General features: G+C 43.9%; 1 long non-coding RNA gene across 5 annotated transcripts in view; it reads left to right on the forward strand.

Annotated features, from left to right (window-relative positions):
* Positions 1-533, forward strand: part of LOC114485111 (uncharacterized) — a 13,597-nt gene extending 13,064 nt beyond the window's left edge. For all 5 annotated transcript variants that reach the window (XR_003678594.2, XR_008616719.1, XR_008616721.1 and 2 more), the window contains one exon: positions 186-533. This is a non-coding gene — a long non-coding RNA (uncharacterized lncRNA). The remainder of the gene's footprint in view (positions 1-185) is intronic.
* The last annotated feature ends 9,671 nt before the right edge of the window (positions 534-10,204 follow it).

A 10,204-nucleotide genomic window follows, 5' to 3' on the forward strand; every position in this document is an offset into this window, starting at 1 on the left:
GCATCTTTTCATGTATTTGTTGGCCATCTGTATGTCTTCTTTGGAGAAATGTCTATTTAGGTCTTCTGCCCATTTTTGGATTGGGTTGTTGTTTTTATGATATTGAGCTGCATGAGCTGCTTGTATATTTTGGAGATTAATCCTTTGTCGGTTGCTTCGTTTGCAAATATTTTTACAACATGCAGATGAGAAGGCGGAAAGCCACGGCCCAGCGAACACAGCTCAGAATTCAAGTCTACCCTGTCTGTCTTTGCACTGTGCCTCCAGAAAGCAACTTTTTTTCTTTTTTAAATGTATAACACATTATTCTCAAAAGTCAAAAGACCTCTTAATCATTTCGGCTAAAAGAGATACACGCCACACAGCACATGTGAAGGGACATCTCAGCCGCGTGGAAGGGTGTTGGAACTAGCTCTGGAATCACCCGGTAGGAAGTTTTAGAAAATCCCTGCTGGCGTCTAAACAGAACAGCTCCTACTTCTATGTGTGTTCTCACTTGTGTATTGGCATCGATTGCTGTATCCGCTTTGTTTTCTTTTAAACAGATTTATGGAGGTGTACCTGACATATAATAAACTGGGCATATTTAAAGAGCACTATTTGAGGGACTTCCCTGGTGAGGAAGTCGTTAAGAGTCTACCTGCCAATACAGGGGACACGGGTTCGAGCCCTGGTCTGGGGGGGAATCCCACATGCCACGGAGCAGCTGGGCCGTGTGCCACAACTAACGAGCCTGCCCTCTAGAGCCCGCGTGCCACAACTACTGGGCCCGCGTGCCACGACTGCTGAGGCCCGCACGCCTGGAGCCCATGCTCCACAACGGGAGAGGCACCGCAGTGAGAGGCCCGCGTACCGCAGTGAGGAGTGGCCCCCGCTCCCCGCAACTGGAGGGGGCCCCCGCGCAGCAACGAAGACACAACGCGGCCAAAAATACATAATTAATTAAAATAAATAAATAAATAAAGCATAGGGCCCCACTTTGGCCTTTCAAAATAAATAAATAAAAAATAAAGAGCACTATTTGATAACGTTTGACACATGTACATGCCTGTGAAACCATCACCAAAATCAGCATAATAATTCCATCGCCCTTCCCAGGTTTCCTGGTGCCCTTGTTACTCCCTCCCTCTCTCCCTTCCCTGTACCACCCACTCTGTTCCCAGGCAAGGACTGATCTGCTTTCTGTAACTATAGATTCGTTTGCATTTTTAAAATTTTCCGCAAATGGAATCATACAGCGCGTACTCTGTTTTGTCTGGCTTCTTTCATTCAGCATAATTATTTTGAGATTCATCCATGTTGCTCCATTAATTCACTCCTTTTCATTGTAGAGCAGGGTTCACTGTATGGATACACACAATTTACTCAGCCATCACCTGTCAATGGACAGTTTGGGGCTACAACAAATAATGCTGTTATGAACATTCACGTCGAGGGCTTTGTGTGGACACGTTTCCTTTTTCTTGGGAAAATGCCTAGGAGTGGAATGGCTGAATCTCATGGTGGGGGGCGTGTTTATCTTTTTAAGAACCGCCCGGCCGTTTTAGCGAACAGTTGTATATAGCGTGACATTCACTCAGACCCTGTGAACGTGAGAGTGCAAGAACTGCAACTGCTCCGCGTCCTCACAACGCTGGGCGTGTTCAGCCTTCTAAAATTTTGACCATTCAGGGAATTCCCTGGGGGTCCAGTGGTTTGGACTCCAAGCTCTCACTGCCGACGGCCTGGCTTCAATCCCTGGTCGGGGAACTGAGATCTCACAAGCTGTGTGGGGCAAGCAAAAACAAAATAAAGTAGAATACAATTCTGGCCATTCAGATAGGTGTGAGGGTATCTCACTGCGGTTTCATGAGCAGCTCTAGTGACTGGTGACAGCAACATATTTTTACTAAAATACAGTCTCATTTTTGTGATGAAAACAAGGCTTGAAACTATGGAAAATAAATTTTTAGCAAGAGCAAAGGAATGTATTTCAGTCACAAGAAGCATAACTCTCCAAACTTCAGAGAGCCCTTCCCACTCCACTGCCCGGTCAGGGCTCCTTTCCACCCAGCTCAGGCCCCCGCCATGGCATCTCTAACCCTTGCACACTGATGACACCAATATTCTATTTGCTTCTTCACTGTTGGCATGTGATGAAAACATTTAAAATTCTTAACTCGACCCTTATTTGCCAATATACTGTTTAAGAAGCTATGTTCCGGAAAAGGAAATATAAGCAGTTTGGTAAGGGACGCAGGAGGACGTCGAGATAAACCCAGTGCTTTGGAGGGGAGGTCCGTGTGAGTGGACATCTTCCCTCCATCACTGTGGGCAAGTTTAGTTAACCAAGCTGTGGTGTCCTTGTCTCGGAGCTAATACTTCCTGCCTCGTGAACTGTCATGAAGGTAAATGAGGTAATGCTGAAAGCATTTAGCACAGCGCCTGGAAAATATCAGGCGCTAACAGACAAGAGTTCTCCACAGTTTACCGTCATCACTGGGGCCTTCCCCTTCTTCACCTGCCCTGCGCTGCACTCCAAGCTTCCCACCAGCTCCCTCTGATTCCTGGGGCACCTTCTAGCTACTTCTGTTCTGGTCACTTCCCAGCCCCTGGTTCCTTACATTTCCTGGTTTCAGCCTCCACGTGATACTGAGTCCAAATAAATAATCCCTCCTTCAGGAACGCTGGATGGAGGGGTTTCTGTTTGTTGTTAGCACAGAAGCTTCCTTGGAAAGACAGGTTAAATTAGCATCTCCAGACTCGCGTCCACCGCGCTGCTCTGGGTCATTTGGGGTCACTGTTACCCCGGGGGGGCCCGGGAGGAGTGCTGGGCCAGAGGCACTGCTGGGTTATAACAAAATGCATCACACAGGCAGTGAGCTAAAAACCTTTATCCCTTAATGAGAGCAAGTCTGGTCTTTAAAGGTCATAAAAGGCAAAGCTCTGGGATCAAATGATTGAAATCCCAAGGGAAAGAAAAAAAAAACCACATTAAAAAATTTACTTTGATACCTCTGTTTTTCCAAGGCAGAAATCTTGTAATTTCATTTTTTTTTTTTTTTGGAAATTTCATATTCTTGATAAAGAAACATTCAACACATGAAAAGATGCATTGGTAGAAGCAACATGTTACTTCAAAGATGCTTTTACAGTTTAAATGATATATAACTATAACAGGTGATTGGAAAACAGCAATAAAATAGGGTGCTGATTCAGTATACATAAAAATACCATATTAATCAATGTGTACAAAATAAATTTGGTGGCCTTCTTCAAGTATCCCTCCCTTTCCTTTTTCTTACTTTGTCTTAAAATTACCGTTTCAGTGAGCAAAACAGAATCAATCTAAATATAACCACAGACTTCCTCCCCTGCAGGCATAATGTACCAATGAAAACTTTTCCTGATGATGTAATACAGCCATTTTCATTCTGGTGCCACTGGCTTTCTCCCTTTACGTAGAGCAAACGGCAATAGACTCTTTTTAGAATTATTTAAAAAGTGAACTGACACAGCTTCAACCATGCCTGATAATACACAACTCTCTTATTATCTGTACCACCTCTCTGATGTCTGAGAACTTTACCCCTTGTTCCAGCATCAAGGAAAATACAATAAAATCTTGACAGAATATGAGGTTCTATGCCACACATCCAGCAGAATGCCTTATACACAGCAGGCATCTACTAAATGTTGGAAGAATGGAGCCATGGATTCAAGCTCAAGACAGGGCAAGCGGCCCCAGGGTTTCAGCAGGAATCCAAAATAGCAGCCCTATAGAGACCTAGAGGGTGACCATGGACACTGTCACCTCCCCTTCTCCATTCACAACCCAAAAGATTGACATTTGTAAAGTGCTTCATCCTGTTACAAGTACCACAAGGAGTTCAAGTGAAGAATTTCAGAGTCAGGCCCGAGATGAAAGAGATTTTATGGAGGGAAAGCATAGAGGGTTAACGACCTCCTCAACAAATAACAGGAAAACTGGGTTTCCTCAGAATAAAAGAACCATTTTTAATACATTCCACACTCACTTTCCACCATCCTCTCGAAGAGCCTGGCTCTCTATTAACTTTCTTTGAATAATAACCATGACTGTGTTACCGACAACGGGAACTTAGTTTTTGATCCCCAAACAATAACTCCTGCTTCAGCAGCGTTAATTCTGGCTACAGAAATAGATGGATGATTTTGCCTAAGGATATCTCTGGTTCTTCCAAGTTCCCCTTCCAGTGTGTACAATGAAACCCTTCCATAAGAAATAAAGGTATACAATCCATTCAGTTCTGTTAACAGCAGGTTTTCCAAAGCCCTTTAGCTCTGACTATATGAATACATACAAATATGGCATCATCATGTCAACTTTTCCACAATTTCATATCCTGAAATGATTACTGGTTAAAACTGTTCTGGTTTTCAAAGACAGAATAATAAGAAGGTAGTAAGTAAATGCTGAAAAGCTTTCTCTAGGATTTTAGCTAAAATTGATTGATTAAATTATCAATCTCATATTCTAACCAGCAGGAGAAAATTCATTTATTGTAAGCCTTGTATTCTTCTTTCACTGTTGGAGGACTTTCATGCCATGAACAAGGAACAGAGACAAACTTATAAGTCGATCTCTAACTTTCTATGTGCCCTACACAAAGAGCATAAACAAATTCCTCAAACCAGGGTCACTTCTCCCCTTCCATTAGAGAAGGAGAAGTGGTCGAAGTGGTCCAACTCAATTGCCTATGTACTCATGGAACAGCTCACATTTGGGCAAGAGTGTGTCCAGTTTACTGAGGATTTAGATTGGGACAATCCTGTTGTGACCCCAAGTCAATTTCAGATCCATTTCTCAATTTAAAAATATAAATTTCTTTTTCATTTAAAAATCCTCTCAATTACTGAGGTTTCATTACATATTCCAAGCATGGTGCAGCCATTAAAAGCCCTTTAAAGGAAGATGATTTCATTCCAACTTAGCCCCAGGGGAAAAAAAAAGTATTTAAAAGTGTGATTTATTCAAAATAAACATCCATTTCTGACTTGGGGATGTTTAGCTTGATAAGCTTTGGAGCTCAGTTAGTTTTCTTTCCGGAGCAGATGACTCCTGAGTCATGACTGAAAATATCACTCATTTGAATAAAGATAACAACTAACCCCTCCCCCCGAAAAAAACCCCAAACACCAAGGAAAAGATATGTTAAAATGTGTTTTCAGTGGAAGTAAAAATCCTATTCAAAATCTAAAACTTGCACTTTAGGAGAAATGAATACTGAAAGCACTTCCTGTGCTTTAAATGACGTTGGAGGGCTCTGAAAGTTGAGTTTAAAAATACTTTCTAAGAATACAAGCCAAATGACTGCAGGATTATAAGTTCTCTCTCCCAGTTGTTCAGGTATTAAAAACAGGCACAAGTAAGAATAGCCTTCAAAAAAACTGAAACAGCACATGAGTAATGCAATCTACCCCAATAAGGATACGACACAGTGGCCTTTTTCCTCCTTTTACGATGTACCTCTAAATCATAAGGTACCCTCGCATTCCCCTCCTTCCTGTATGGTCCCTTCTCTTTCAAAAAAAAATTTAAAAGGACACATGACTAAAATGACAAGTGAAGGGCACATTCTTGGATTCCTCCTTTAGAAGCAGTGCTCTCACTGCCGGAGGCACGGAGGCTGCCTAGAATCCAGCTTCTCCAGCAGGCATTCCAGCATTTGCTGAGTTATATTACACCATCTTCAATTCTCCAGAAGAGATTTATGGATGAAAAACAAAGCGAATCACCTGCCCAGGTCCACCTCTCCCCTGGACATCATCCTGCCCCCTAGTGACTCTCCCTGCAAGTTCTACCCAGCGACCGGGCAGCATGGACCATAGCAGTCCCGCCCTGCCGTGTTCCCATCTTCTCCCACACACAGTCACACCCTTCTATCCCGAAAACAAAATCACACAAGAGAAAACCAAGCTGTTCACTGTTCACAACAGCCAAAAAAGTGGAAACAATCTAAATGTCCGTCAAGTAAAATGCTGTACATCCAAATAATGGAATATTATTCAGCCATGAAAAGGAGTGAGGAGCTGATACTTGCTACAACATGGATGAACCTTGAAGACATCATGCTCAGTGAAAGAAGCCAGGAACAATAAAGCCACATGTTGTATGATTCCATTTATAAGAAATATCCGGAATAGGGAAAGCCCACAGAGACAGGAAGCAGATTGTGGCTGCCAGGAGCTAGGGGGAGGGGAGCATGGGAAGTGATTATGGAGATTATAATTATGGGGTTTCCTTTTGAGGGTGACGAAACTGTTCTAGAACTAGACAGTGGTGATGGCTGCATGACACTGTGAATGTACTAAATGCCACTCATGGTAAACTTTACATGATGTATATTTTACCACAATAAAAAAATGTAAACAACAACAACAACAAAAAACAAGTTGCTGCTTTTCCTGGCCACTGTTTAATCTCTCTGCATTCATTCACCACTAATATTTTCTAATACATGGTTCACACGACCTACTTCCATTTTCTCAGCCCTCATCTCATCCTTAAGCCCCTGAATTCGTATTTTTACCCCAAAAGACCTCCTCTTCCTCTGCACATAAACAAAAGCATGGACAACTATTTACAAAGGTCTCTACAAATGTTTTAATAAAATTTGCTCTTGGAAACTGTTAATAGCCTCCTCCTTGAAATAATATTTGCCCCTGGCTTCCAAGTACGGCCTCTTCAGGACTCTTTTGGACCATCTTGACCTCGTGTTTCCTTTTCAAGCTCTCTTAGGTGCCAGTGGGAACATTCCCCCAGGCCACCCTGGGCTCCCTGTCCTTTCCCGGTGCTTCGTCACCTCGCCTGGCATCACCCTAACCCTCGTTTCAGGACGCAGTTCTCCCACATACTGGGGTCCAACTGCCTTTCTTCAGTGGGTGGAGATGTGAGTTGGTAAACCCACCCCCGACATTTTCAAACCAAGCCGGTTCTTTCATATCATAAGGAACACTATGGGAGTTTCCTATTGCTGCTACACGAATTATCAAATTAGTGGCTTAAAACCGCACAGATTTATCATTTCACGGTTCTGCTGATGAGAACCTAAAATGGGTCTGCCGGGCTGCATTCTTTCTAGAGGCTCTGGGGGAAGACCTGTTTCCTTGGCTCTTCCACCTTCTCGAGGCTGCCTGTCCTTGGCTCATGGGGCCACACTCCATCTTCAAAGCTACCAGCATCCTCTCTCCTCTCTGCCTGCCTGCCTGCCTCCCTCTCTCAAAGACCCTCATAATTTACACTGGCCCATCTGGATAATCCAGGATGAACTCCCATCGTAGAGATCCTCAACTTAATCACATCTGCAAAGTTCCTTTTGCCATGTTAGGAATATAATCACAGGGGCTGGGCATTAGGAGGCAGACACCTTTAGGTGGGTGGTAGGGGGGTTATTTGGTTTGGCGGCCCTTTCTTTCCTACACGTTTCTAACAAGCAGGGACCTTTGCCCTCAATATTTCACAGGTCAGTTGCTGGCCTGGGGCAAACAACTCGCAAGAAGTTCTCTCTCCATGAAACCGCAAATTAAGCCATTTTCTGGGATTCTTGATTCAAGGTTATTCAGAGCTCTGTGGGAGGGAAAAATCCATGGGTTTCCATTCATTTCCAAGAGAGGGAAAAGTACTAAGTCAGGGGCCAGCAAGGGAAGGAGACTTTGGAGATCAGGTAATAAAGAACATTCAGAAGATTTCTTGAGACACTGGATAGAAATACGCAGTAAACAGGGTGATACACTCAAAATACTACCGAGTTCTTGGAGGCCTCGAACATCAGCCTGTTTCTAAACTGAGAAGCAGAGTCATCTGTCATTGTTTTGGGCCATTTGTATGTGAATTTCCTCCCCACCCAGTCTGTCTTATTCTCTTTTTAAAATTTATTTATTTATTTATTTTTGGCTGTGTTGGGTCTTCGTTTCTGTGAGAGGGCTCTCTCCAGTTGTGGCGAGCGGGGGCCACCCTTCAACGCGGTGCGCGGGCCTCTCACTGTCGCGGCCTCTCTTGCTGCGGAGCACAGGCTCCAGACGTGCAGGCTCAGTAATTGTGGCTCACGGGCCCAGTTGCTTCGTTTCTGTGAGAGGGCTCTCTCCAGTTGTGGCGAGCGGGGGCCACCCTTCAACGCGGTGCGCGGGCCTCTCACTGTCGCGGCCTCTCTTGCTGCGGAGCACAGGCTCCGGACGCGCAGGCTCAGTAGCTGTGGCTCACGGGCCCAGTTGCTCCGCGGCATGTGGGACCTTCCCAGTCCAGGGCTCGAACCCGTGTCCCCTGCGTCGGCAGGCAGATTCTCAACCACTGCGCCACCAGGGAAGCCCTGTCTTATTCTCCTTTGATGCAGCCTATCACTACTCTTCATCCTTGTTCATTTTTTCACCCCGCCTATGTTAAAATGTGTGTGTAACCTGGCACAGACCTGTACAGATAGAGATGTAACCTTTAATTGGATCTTCTTATTGTAACTGAAGCGACACTGATGTTTTTGTCCTGCTGCAATGTGCACGTACTAAAATCACTGGTGCCGTGCAGCTAGGCTTCAAGGGCAGGCACGTTATCCTCAGCCTCTCCAACATGCTGATGGCCCAGCTCTCCCACACCCTCTAGTGGCGGCCAGCCCTAGAGCACTGCCAAGCGTGCAAGGAAATCATTCCAGCCGTCAGAGACCAAGTGTTGATGCAGACTTTACCCAGGCTTTCAAATAAATATACAGTATTCTGGCTTAGAAAACCATTCATTTTATGGGTTAGGCATTTGCCTTTTCCCTTTTTGTGACTGTTGGTACTGTCATGCAGTAGACTCAGAAACTCACAGAAGCAGTGGACAGTCTGGTAAAAAATGTCCCTAAGTCCAATGCAAAGGCAGCATATAAATCAATGGTGGTATAGTCACATGATGGAATATTATACAGCAACAAAAAAGAAGGAACCGCAGCTATACACAGCAACATGGATTTATCTTTTTGTAAAAGTGTAGTGGTAAGATATTAGTTCTAGAAGACTACATAAATATGGAACCATTTTTAATAGACCTCAAAAGTGAAATTTTTAATTAGGAATACATGTATATGTAATTTAAATATATATGTACACATACACATATTTATATACATACCTACACATATACAAATGTTTATATACATACACATATACTTATATACATTTATATATATACATATAAATACATATACATATATTTATATGTGTATACAAACATACACACATATTTTTTTTAAAGCAAAGGAACAAAGAACACAAATATCAGGACCGTGCCTGCTTCTAGCCTGGGAAGGCAGCAGGAGAAGGTAAGGGAGATGCAGAAGCATCAATTCTGTTTGGGGGAAAGTTCATGATTGTCTGTTTTATTATAGTGACTACAACTTCTGTGTATGTTACGTATATTCTTCAATATATAAAATACGATCATTAAAAGATAATTTAGGAACGTGTAGGTAGGTAGGTTGGATAGACTGATAGCTGACCGATGGACAACTGACAGCTGATAGACAGACTGGCTGGCTGACCTACAGAACCCAGGGATGGGGTGTTCAGAAGAGAACACACTGTCTTCCCAGGTTCATTCTTGTTTGAACTGCCCAAAGACTACAGTTTGGAGTATAAGGATAGAGATATAAATCTTACTCTGGAGGATACAAAGAGTTTCCAAATTTTACTTAAATAAGCTTTCTGGGGGTGTCTAAATCATGAGGATATGCACGCAGGCCCTTCACCTGTACCTGTCACTGAGCCTCAGAAAGGAAGGGTTTAAGAACTTTTATCCCACCCCTCGCACACCACCTAACCTTGGAAATTCATCATTTTAACGTATTACTCAATAATACATTAGTCATTTTTCTTTGCCCCAATCCTATGAAGCTCAGTATCAAGTGACACTTGGGCTGGTCAGGGCCCCCTTGTAATGCCTCTGCCGTATTCCTGAGGCTCCAGCCCCTCGTCTGAGCCCCGCTGCTTCTCTGCGCTTCGACCCTGACCTGTTTCCAAGGCCTGGGTCATGCCATCTGCATAACCAGAGCCCCATTTCCGGTCAGCAGCTCAGGAGCCGGAGCCCTTACGTGAACTGAATACCTGAAGCGGTGTGTCGTCTCCCATGTCCACAGTCACAGGCCTCACCCTGACTGGTGGGATGCTCTCTCCTTTCACTGAGTATCTTTCGTCTCTCTTCATGTTAAAGGCTATG

Source organism: Physeter macrocephalus, unplaced genomic scaffold (genome assembly GCF_002837175.3).
Source record: "Physeter macrocephalus isolate SW-GA unplaced genomic scaffold, ASM283717v5 random_560, whole genome shotgun sequence".
Classification (NCBI taxonomy): Eukaryota; Metazoa; Chordata; class Mammalia; order Artiodactyla; family Physeteridae; genus Physeter; species Physeter macrocephalus.